This window comes from Hevea brasiliensis, chromosome 15 (genome assembly GCF_030052815.1).
Source record: "Hevea brasiliensis isolate MT/VB/25A 57/8 chromosome 15, ASM3005281v1, whole genome shotgun sequence".
NCBI classification, from domain to species: domain Eukaryota; kingdom Viridiplantae; phylum Streptophyta; class Magnoliopsida; order Malpighiales; family Euphorbiaceae; genus Hevea; species Hevea brasiliensis.
This window is the reverse complement of record NC_079507.1, coordinates 75,420,461-75,431,176: the sequence shown is the minus strand read 5'-3', so window position 1 is coordinate 75,431,176 and position 10,716 is coordinate 75,420,461. Positions and strand designations below refer to the sequence as shown.

Genomic DNA, 10,716 nt, shown 5'->3' with positions numbered 1-10,716 from the left:
TTTTGTAATTTTTAGCATTTAGACAATCGAAAAATGAATTAATGAGAAAAAATTTCATAATCAAAAGAAAATTAAATTGTTTTCAAAGAAAATGATTTTTTTTAATTATTTTTTAAATTTTAATGATATTCTTAAAATATGAAAACAAGTATATACATAATGAGAACATATATTATTAATTTAATATTATAATTAAATAATTTTAAAAGATAATTTTTATAAAAATACTTTTTCCATACATAAATTATTTTTCACATTCTATTATGAAATTAAGCAAATAGAATGGTTCATGGAGAGGAGATTTTTTTTTTTTTTTTCTCTCTCCTTTTCCAAATGAAATTCATTCGAAGGATGGAGATATTGACCACTGAGCGGGCCTGTCCCTGCTTAAAAACACATGGGTGTTGGACGTATTCTGAGGCTGAATAGTAATATTGCAGTTGTGCGGATCCACATGTCAGTCTAATACTGACAAAACTCCATAGAATCAACACCCCAACCAGGTGGTAATTAGTGGAAACAGCACATTACATATACTTGTACAGTGACTAGAGATTGGTAGGTAGAGAAATAAGATCATGATTAAATATCAGGAAAAACATGCATTTCATAAAATATATATTAATCAAACAGCACAACAAATTAGATTTTGTCTCTGCATTATTTCCCCATAGAAGATTACATGCCATGATTGAAGGAGAATTATTCCCTACAAAACAAATTATTTTCTATGGAAGTACAATTCCTCCACCTCACCATGGGGCTGGGATTGTCCAGAAAATTAAGAATAGGATTAACAGGAAGAAGAGGATATATGCCAAGAACTTGAAGAGCAAGTATGCAACTCACCATGCATATTGTTAACAGCTGATTTAGCACGCTAATTATTAACAAGACGCAGGTTAATTAATTATAGGTACAGTGATAATGTTGAACCTTGAATGAATGGTAACCAGTTATAAACTCACAGTTCAGGTGGCGTTTACCAGACACCAGAGGTACAGCTTGTGTCCTTTTCCTGAATTGCTAGTAACCCCACAGATCTTGGTAGAAAATGACTTTCCAGGTTCAACTACCAAACCAAACTGATGATCGGTGAAACACCCACTATTCTCATACCTCATCATTTTTCACATATACCATATACAGAATGCATTTCATTTCAGAAACATGTAAATATCATTTATCCTTCCTGGAATTTGTCTCCTTTCATGCCAGAGGTTGGTCGTCTGAAATGCCTTTTCTTTGCACCCAATAACTACGGTAACGTATCAAGTTTAGGGCCGTCTTACCAGCTTCGGACAAGGTATATTGTCCAAGCACAATTTGGCCCAATGGGACTCGACATGTGCATCTTTGAATTAGGACCTGGCCCATAATGGGCTGTTACCGTCTCTCAGTCTTTCTCTTCCGTAACCAAAAATTCCTCAAAAAAATCTTGGCAGCAACAGCGAAAATGGAGACTAGTACCTTTATCTCAGTTCCCGTTGAGGCGAAGAAACATGAGAGCAGCAAATTTAAGAAAAGAAAGCAATACCTGGATGCCAAGATTGGCACAGATGACTCAGCTTCCAAAAAGCCGAAGCTTGTTACCTCCAATACCCAGAAGAGATTGAAGAAACCTTTCAAGCCCTCTAAAAAACCGCAGAAGCTGAATGTATTTGAGTTGAGAAAATCAGAATCCTGTAAAGAGAAGCATGCAACCAAAACAAAGCAAGAGCGTTGACTTCATCCCAAGGTGAATTTTGGTCAATCGTTTTTATTTTATTAACAATTATACTGTGTTTGGATGAAGTGTACATAATTTATTAATATATTGTATCTTGTTATATTATATTATATAATTTTTATTATTACCGATATCAGAAATAGTTTAATAATTAATGTAAAAAACTAATAAATAGATCTAGCTGTAGCTCACCCATCTGCACTTAGAACCGGACTGCTCACCCATCCGAGCTCAGAACAAAGTTCTTCCATCTAAGCTCTTAACCTGATAGGGTTTGCCCATCCGATCTCAAAGATCGATACCGAGCTTTGAGGAGAGCCCAAAGAGCATTCCGACCTATTTCGAAGAACCATGCCACCGACCACGTCACTGATCACGCCTGATTCCCACCTCAATCTAAGGATGATTATCGTTACAACTTAGATAGAGAATCAGCGAAGATCTAACCAAGATTTCATCCCAATCACTATAAAAATAAAGTAAAGCTTTAGAAACAGATATGAAAATAAAACTCTCACTTCTAATATACTAAATACTCAATCCATAATCGGATTATTGACTTGAGTATTGGAGTGGTTATTAACCACCACCGGCCCTCACCTGTTCTTTGATTTTTAGAAGACTCTCAATCCAGTCAAATCTAGTATCCAGGAAATCCACAGCAATATCAGTTGGCGCCGTCTGTGCAAAAAAATCACCGGCTATTTTTTCCTTCACTTTCTCATTAGAATGTTATTCATGGTTTTTTCTAAAAAAATTTTTGATTTTGTTCATAACAATTTCATAGCTGATGCAGGTTCAAACTCCGAAAAGAAACCTTTAGAAATCTTGAGAGACATAGATGCTCTGCCAATGGCAATAAACCCATAACCAAATGCAGCAGCCCATGGAATTTAGCTAGGAGGCTTCTCTTATTTCGATTCTATGATCAGAAAAATCAAGAAAATAGAAGCTATGCTGGAATTATTAAATAAAGAATATGAATAAAATATTAAGGGTAGCACCCCTGATACACCAGTGATAATACCACCTCGTCTACCTTCTGTAACCACCATACCATCGGAAAGCTAGTCAGAGAAGTGAAGTCTGGAATCAGCAAAGGCGAGGCAAAGAGAGTTTATTTAGATGATGATGAATCAGATTTTGAACAGAGTACCCCTAGCCAGAAAATTGCACGCGCAATCAAGAAGTTCCAGAAGAGTTCTGATGATGATGATTATGGAATAGAAGATGGTTCACCATTGAGCAAAGAAATATTATCAGAAGTCTTCCCACCAAAATTTAAATTACCAACTCTAGAAAAATATGATGGGACCTCTAACCCCAAAAGCCACTTGGCAAATTTTTGTACAATTATGATTTTATAAAATGTTAATAATTTTATTTTGTGTAAAATTTTTCCAATGATGCTAATAGGACTGTCCCAGAAGTGGTATCAAAGGCTGCCAGACAGTTTCATAGAAAACTTTAAAGAACTGGCAAACTCATTCAAGCAGAAATTTACGAGCTGCATCACACCCAGAAAACTATCATTTGACCTCATAAAGATACAACAAGCAGAAGGAGAATCTCTTAGGGACTATCTATCCAGGTTCAACGCAGAAGCTATCCAGATAGAAAACCTTAATCACGAAACAGCCTGCGAAGCAATGAAAAAGGGATCCAAAAATAAAAGATTTGTGGATTCCCTAATAAAAAATCAAACTATGGACTATGAGCAACTGATGGAACGAGCAAAGAAGTATATTAGTTTGGATGATGAAAGAAGAGCCTTGAAAGAAAAATGGCACACTGGCCAAAGTTTAGAAAGAGATATGAAAAAAGATGTTGTAATCGGCAAACTTATGGGTCAGACTCCAGAACCTCTCAATGAGATTGATACAGCTCTTACACGCCTCTGATAGAGCCCAGAACCTAGGTATTAATGTGGATACAGAAGAATGGCCAAGAAATCAAATGGCCACAAAAAATATAACCAGAAATTGCAAATCAGAGAGACAAAAAGAAGTACTGCTATTTCCACAATGATCACAAACATACCACAGGTAAATATCGATAGCTGAATGATGAAATCGAAAGACTCATTTAACAAGGAAATCGCAAAAGTTGTCCTAGGAAAAAAGGGAGATAGAAAAAATCAAAAGACAGGAGCCAAGAAAAATACGACAAAGAAGAGCCCATTAGAGTCATCAATGTCATAGCAGGAGGACCAGCAGGTCATAAAAATAGTAGTAAAAGGGTAGTTGAGGCTCTCAATTTGGAAAATGTATTTTCTGTCGACACATAATTCGTCTCCAGAGATTCGATCATTTTCGAGCTAAAAGACTACGAAAATATTAAAAGACCTCATTCTGACCCTCTGGTGGTTAATATTTTGTTGAACAGGTACATGGTACGAAGAGTTCTCATCGATACAGGCAGTTCGGTTAAACTAATCATGCTGGAAGTTTACGAGAAGTTAGGATTGAAGAAAGCAGATCTCACCAAAGTAGTATTCCCCTTGGTCAGACTAGGAGACAAGACCATGCCAGTAGTTGAAACCACAAATTTAACAACAATCTTAGGCGACAAAGTCTACAAGCATACAATATACGCAAAGTTCGTAGTAGTGGACATCCCACTGTCCCACAATGTCATCTTGGGATATCGATTTTAAATGGTAATAATATCTTAATTAACATGGACTATTTGTGTTTGAAACTTCCAGCACCAGGTGGAATAGCCATAGCAAAAGAGAGCAAAAAATTAGCCCAAGAATGCTACAATTGATCTACAAAAGTAGCGAGCAAGGTCATGCTACCAGTTGATCTCCTGGAAAAACCAGAAAGCAGCATCTCTCTAGAGCCGACTAATCAGATAGAAGAGGTTGAGTTCCACATAAAAAAAAAGATTAGGATCAGTGCTGCACTGCAAGGTCCAAACAGGGATGAGTTCATCAGAATGCTTGTTGGGAGATTACCCACCTTTACTTGGAGTTTCAAAGAGGTGCCAGGAGTATATCCGACAGTTATGGTTCACAGCCTCAATGTTGACCCGAACACTAAGCCAGTACAATAAAAGAAAAGGAAAATTACGACGGATAAGCAGCAAATCGTTAGAGAGGAGTAGGGGTGTGCAGTTTTCGGTTTAAACCGAAAAACCGAACCGAACCGATTAATTCGGTTCAATCGGTTCGGTTTTAAAAGTTAATCGGTTCAGTTCGGTTTATAATTTTAATAATTTCGGTTAAATCGGTTCGGTTCAGTTATTTTCATAAAAAAATAAAAAAAACCGAACCGAACCGAAATTATTAATATATAGGAAATCAAAAAAATCGAATCAAATTGAATCGAACCGAATCGAACCGAACCGAAATCAAAGGAAACCGAACCGAACCTAAAGATTTTTGAGTTTTGATTTTTAATTTTTTTTGTTTTTTTGTTTTTATTATTTAGATTTAATGTTAAAAATATGAAATTTTATAAATTTCGGTTTGATCGGTTTAAAACCGAACCAAACCGAAATTTATCGGTTCGATTCGGTTCGATTTTCTCCTATCAATCGGTTCGGTTCGGTTTTTAAAATTTTTGATTTTCGATTTTCGGTTTTATCGGTTCGGTTCGGTTCGGAACCGAACCGACCGTTTGCACACCCCTAGAGAGGAGGTCAAAAAGCTATTAAAAGCTGGTTTAATAAGGGAAGTCAAGTAACCAACATGGCTAGCGAACATGGTTTTAGTTAAAAAGTCGAACGATAAACGGAGTATATGCATCGACTTTACCAACCTCAATAGGGCATGCTCAAAGGATCATTACCTACTACCTATAATTGATAAGCTAGTTGACTCCACAGCCAAACATTCCGTATGCTTTTTGGTAGATGCCATCTCAAGATACCATCAAATAAAGATAGATCCCAAAGACGAGGAGAAAACAACATTCATCACAGACATGGGCATTTTCTATTACAAGGTAATGCTTTTGACCTTAAAAATGTAGGTATAACTTGCCAAATGCTGGTCACCAAAATGTTTGAAAAGCTAATTGGCAAGACTCTAGAGGTATACGTGGATGACATAATCATAAAGATAAAAATCTGGAAGATTATCCAAAAGATATCGCAGAGGCATTTGACATATTCAACAAAGTCGGAATGAAGTTGAACTCGAAAAAATGCACATTCAGAGTCAAAGCAGGAAAATTCTTGAGATTTTTAGTTTCCGAAAAGGAATAGAGGTCAACTTTGAAAAAATCAGAGCCATTATGGAGATGGAGCCACCAAAAAGCATAAAAAAAAAATTCAAAGATTGAACGAAAGAATAACCACACGTGGGCATTTTATGTCGTGCTCAGCAGCGAAATGCTTACCATTCTACAAAGCACTCAAAGTAAGGAAAAGTTTCAAATGGGGAGAAGACTGTTGGTAGCTTTTGGTGAACTAATAGTTTTTTTAACAAATCCTCCTCTATTGGACTCACCCAGATGAGGTGAGATTCCGTATCTTTATCTTGCAGTGACTAAGGAGACTGTGAGCTCGGTTATAGTAAGAGAAAAAGACGGACAACAAAGACCAATTTACTATATGAGCCAAGTCCTGAAAGGAGCTAAACTCAACTATTCGACCTTGGAAAAATTAGCCTTTGCCATACTTTCAGTAGTCACAAAGTTAAGACGGTACTTCGAGTCCCACACCATCGAAGTACGCACAAACTACCCCTTAAGGAAGATCTTGCAAATGCCGGATACGTCAGGTCGCTTATCCACTTGGTCAGTAATTTTGGGAGCCTATGACATCAGGTATGTACCTCGAACAGCCCTAAAGGCACAGGTCCTTACTGATTTTGTTGTCGAACTCACACCATTGCTAGAAGCGGAAGCAGAGCAAAAAGCAAAATGGAGGGTTTGGGTCAACAGAGCGGCAGGCACCAGTGAATCTGAAATTGGGATCGTCTTGGAAGGCCCTCAAGGCATAAAACTCAAGTATGCTGTACGGTTGAACTTTCAGGCCACAAATAATGTAGCTGAGTATGAGGCTCTGTTAATCACCCTAAGTAGAATCAAGGAGGTAAGAACTCCCAATGTTACTATATATTCTGACTCTCAGTTAGTGAATCAGTGTCAGGGTAATTTCTAAGCGTGGGACCCAAACCTGGGAAAATACGAAGCCCGGATACAACAGTTAATAGCCCTAACCCAAATTTGTTCCAACTTTGGAGATGTCACAATCATGCCCCACAGGAGAGAAATGCGACACCAATGCTCTAGCCTAAATGGCAGCAGCAGGGGAGCAGCGCCTATCTCAACCAATCCATCTTGAGAAAATAAGTCAACCAATAATTAACCAGGAAGAGATCCTCCCAGTCGACATCGGCTCAACATGGATGTCCCCGATCTTCAATTATCTCGAGTATGGGACATTGCCCGACGAATCATTGGAGGCAAAAAAGACAATTCAAAAGTTATCAGGTTACAGTGTTCTCAACGGTCAACTCTACAAGAAGTCTTTCACTTAACTATGGCTAAAATGCATCTCACCTGAAAAAGAAGCGGTAGTCCTGATCGATATCCATGAGGGGCTATGCGGAAGCCATGAAGGAGCTCGGACAATCACCAAAAAAACATTCGGACAAGGATACTTTTGGTCTACAATAGTAGACGATGCCAAGAACCTAGTTCAGCAATGCAAAAAATGCCAGGAGCATGGTTTCATCCCTCGAACTCCCGCAGAAAAATTGACAGCGATCGGAAGCCTTTGGCTGTTCTACCAGTGGGGAATTGATGTGCTTAGACTGTTCTTAAAAGCAGCCGAATCGAGATAGTACATCATCGTTGCCATAGACCACTTCACCAAATGGCCTAAAGCAGAAGCAACACAACTCATCACCGCAGACACGGCCATATCTTTTGTAAAAAAAAAAATATCTTTTGTCATAGCGATATCCCCAAAGTCATCATTACAGACAACGGAACTCTGATTCGAAGGACATAAATTCAGAGAATTTTGTGTAGAATGGGGAATCGACCTCAGATTCACTTCAACATATCATTCATAATCCAACGGCATGACAGAAGTCACTAATCGAACTATCCTAAACGAACTAAAAAGCAGACTAGACAAAGCAAAAGGATGATAGCCAAAAGAGCTCCCATTTGTGTTATGTGCGTTCCGAACTACTCCAAGATCAGCAACAAGTGAAACTCCTTTTTCCTTGGCATACGGATCAGAAGCAATAATCCCTACGAAGATCAGTATGTTAAGTTCCTGAATGGAGAATGCAGAAGCAATAATGAATAATAAAGACCTCAGATTCAATCTTGATCTAGCAGAGACAATAAGAGACTAAGCTTTCATCAAGATAACAGAATATTATTAGAGAATGACAAGCACATACAACCAGAAGGTAAAACACATATCATTTATTATTAGCGATCTAGTTATGAAAAGACTGGATATTTCAGGAGGCACAGTAGGAGCAGGAAAGTTAGGTAGCAACTGGGAAAGACCATATGTAATCTCGAAAGTTATCTGCCTGGAAGCTTATAAGATCGCTTACTCGGATGGGAGGGAACTCCCACGGGCATGGAATGTTTGCAACTTGAAAAAATATTATCAATAGATGAGTTAAAATTCAGTTTTTATTAAGAGATGATCTCCGAAGAGACATCCAATCCACACACTTAATTGTCGATCTCTAAAAAAGATCAAAAGCACAAAGACCTCATCCGAGGAAGAAAGACCTCATTCGAGGCACAAAGACCTTATCCGAGGAACAAAGACCTCATTCGAGGTGCAAAGACCTCATTCAAGACGCAAAGAAACCTCATCCGAGGCACAAAGACCTCATCCGAGGCTCAAAAAGACCTCATCCGAGGTATAAGGCAAAAAAAAAACCTCTTCTGAGGCGTAAAGACCTCATCCAAAGCACAAATCCTATTGAAGGTATAGTTCTTAGCAAAATCCCACTCAAAAGTTTCGGTCTATGGATAGAAGTTATTTGCCCTGCCTAAGGTTCGAGTTTCTAGAGAATTTTTTGACCAAGTACAAAAACGGGGTGATCTTGCAGACAAAAGATAATAGGTTAGTCTAAACAATCTCAAATCAAAGAAGAAAGGTTGAAACATAACCTATATTTCATTAATAATTATAAGAAAGTATAGTCATTCGGCAAATGGATCCCCACCCGCCTGTACATCAATGTTTACTCTAACAACCGGTTCTCCCATCCGAGCTTGTAACCTGATAGAGTTCGCCCATCCTATCTCAAAGATTGATATCGAGCTCTAAAGAGAGCCCAAAGAGCATTCCAACCCATTTCGAAGAGATTGGATAAGATCGGAGAGATCGGTACTCACTTCGAGTTCGGACCAAACGAAGACCGCACAATTGATCACGCCTAATTCTCAACACAATCTAAGGATGATTACTGTTACAACTTAAATAAGGAATCAGCAAAGATCTTACTAAGATTTCATCCCAATCACTATAAAACAAAGTAAAACTTCAGAAACAGGTATAAAAACAAAACTCTCACTTCTAATATACTAAATACTCAATCCATAATCTGATTACTGACTTAAGTGTCGGAGTGATTGTCAACCACCACTGGCCCTTTTCTGTTCTTTGATTTTCAAGACTCTTAATCCGGTCAAATGCAGTATTTAGGAAATTCACGGCAATATCAATAATCTTTTCTAATTTCTACTATTTTTAATGGATAGTATCATATCGTACTGAATGATTTTAATTTATCTATCGTCTGTATTGTATTGAATGAAAAGATTATCAAACCATTTCTGTTAACGGTTGGTTGAAGCAATTTTCTAATTTCTACTATCTTTCAATAGGAACTTGCATCTCTCTGGGAGAAGATTAGGTAGCGAAATTTTGGTTTGAAGTTATAAATATAATTCCAATTTGACCTTTCTTTTTTGGGGGACTGGGAAGGCAAGAATTGTTGGTTGACAATGGCCTTGCTGAGATTTGTCACTTTGATTTTGCAGATCTCTCTCTCTCTCTTTTATTTTTACCATTCTTCTGTCTCCATATGGGAGGTGCATGTGTGGATGCACACTCAATTGGACTTGTTTTTAAGGAAATCCTGTGCTATTGTATCTTGCAGAATCTCATTGACATATGTATTGAGAATGCAGGAGGAGAGTTGCTATGATCAAATTTTAGCAAAGAAGTCTTGTATCAGGTAAGTCAATTTGCTTACCACTTCTGATAGTTTATCAGACGGTTCTCTCTTAACTTCCGGATGTACTTTGTTAGAAAATTTTGAAATTAAATTAGTCCTCAAAATCTATTATGGTATCAGCAAGTTGTTTTGCTAGTTCCTGGATTTTATTTACACTTTATGCATTGGAGATCTTTGTGAATCATCTATTTTGACCTGTCAAATCATTACATTGGATTTCTTTTGGTGATGGATACAGGTTGCAACTTGGGGTGCTGGTGGCATTCTCCATCCAATGTTCAATAATATGAAGAGGAGCAGTCCTAGAAAATTTTCACGCCAGTGGAACTATTCGAAAATCAATCATGGATAGCCCTAAGTTTGCTGCTCGTTTATGGATGAAAGCTTTGAAAGGGAAATGTGGGTTATGGGCCCAAGGTCACAGGTTAGATTACATCTGATGTTAACCTCTGCATCCAAAGTATTGGACATAGCCTACATCTGATGTTATCCCGTTTGATCTTATCCTGCAGTTCTAAAGTAATATGTGCATTCTTGGAATCCTCGGATGCCAAAATTTGTAAACTAGCCAGTGAAGAGCTTCAGCCATTGATAGATAGTGGTATTCTCAAAAAACCTGAAAACAAGCTACCAGGAAAGAAGGGCGGGTTGCTTGTGAAGGATGCAATTATTTTTGCAAGAAGGGATGGGCATAGCTTCTGTTGGATCACTGATTGAATTAAATTAAATTTGTTTTTCATCTCAGCCAAGAATGTCATCTAGAAGATCGTTGTTTTACAAAGAAATAATAGGCAGAGTTCTTCGAGCTGAA

At 37.7% G+C, this 10,716-nt stretch overlaps 1 long non-coding RNA gene across 2 annotated transcripts; it reads left to right on the top strand.

The window, feature by feature from the left end:
• The first annotated feature begins 1,397 nt into the window (after positions 1-1,397).
• Positions 1,398-10,657, top strand: LOC131173850 (uncharacterized). 2 transcript variants are annotated; one of them, XR_009144159.1, is made up of 4 exons: positions 1,398-1,738; positions 9,859-9,905; positions 10,144-10,329; positions 10,418-10,657. It is a non-coding gene; the product is annotated as an uncharacterized LOC131173850 (long non-coding RNA). The 2 variants fall into 2 exon arrangements; XR_009144158.1 differs by having other exon boundaries at positions 9,828-9,905.
• The last annotated feature ends 59 nt before the right edge of the window (positions 10,658-10,716 follow it).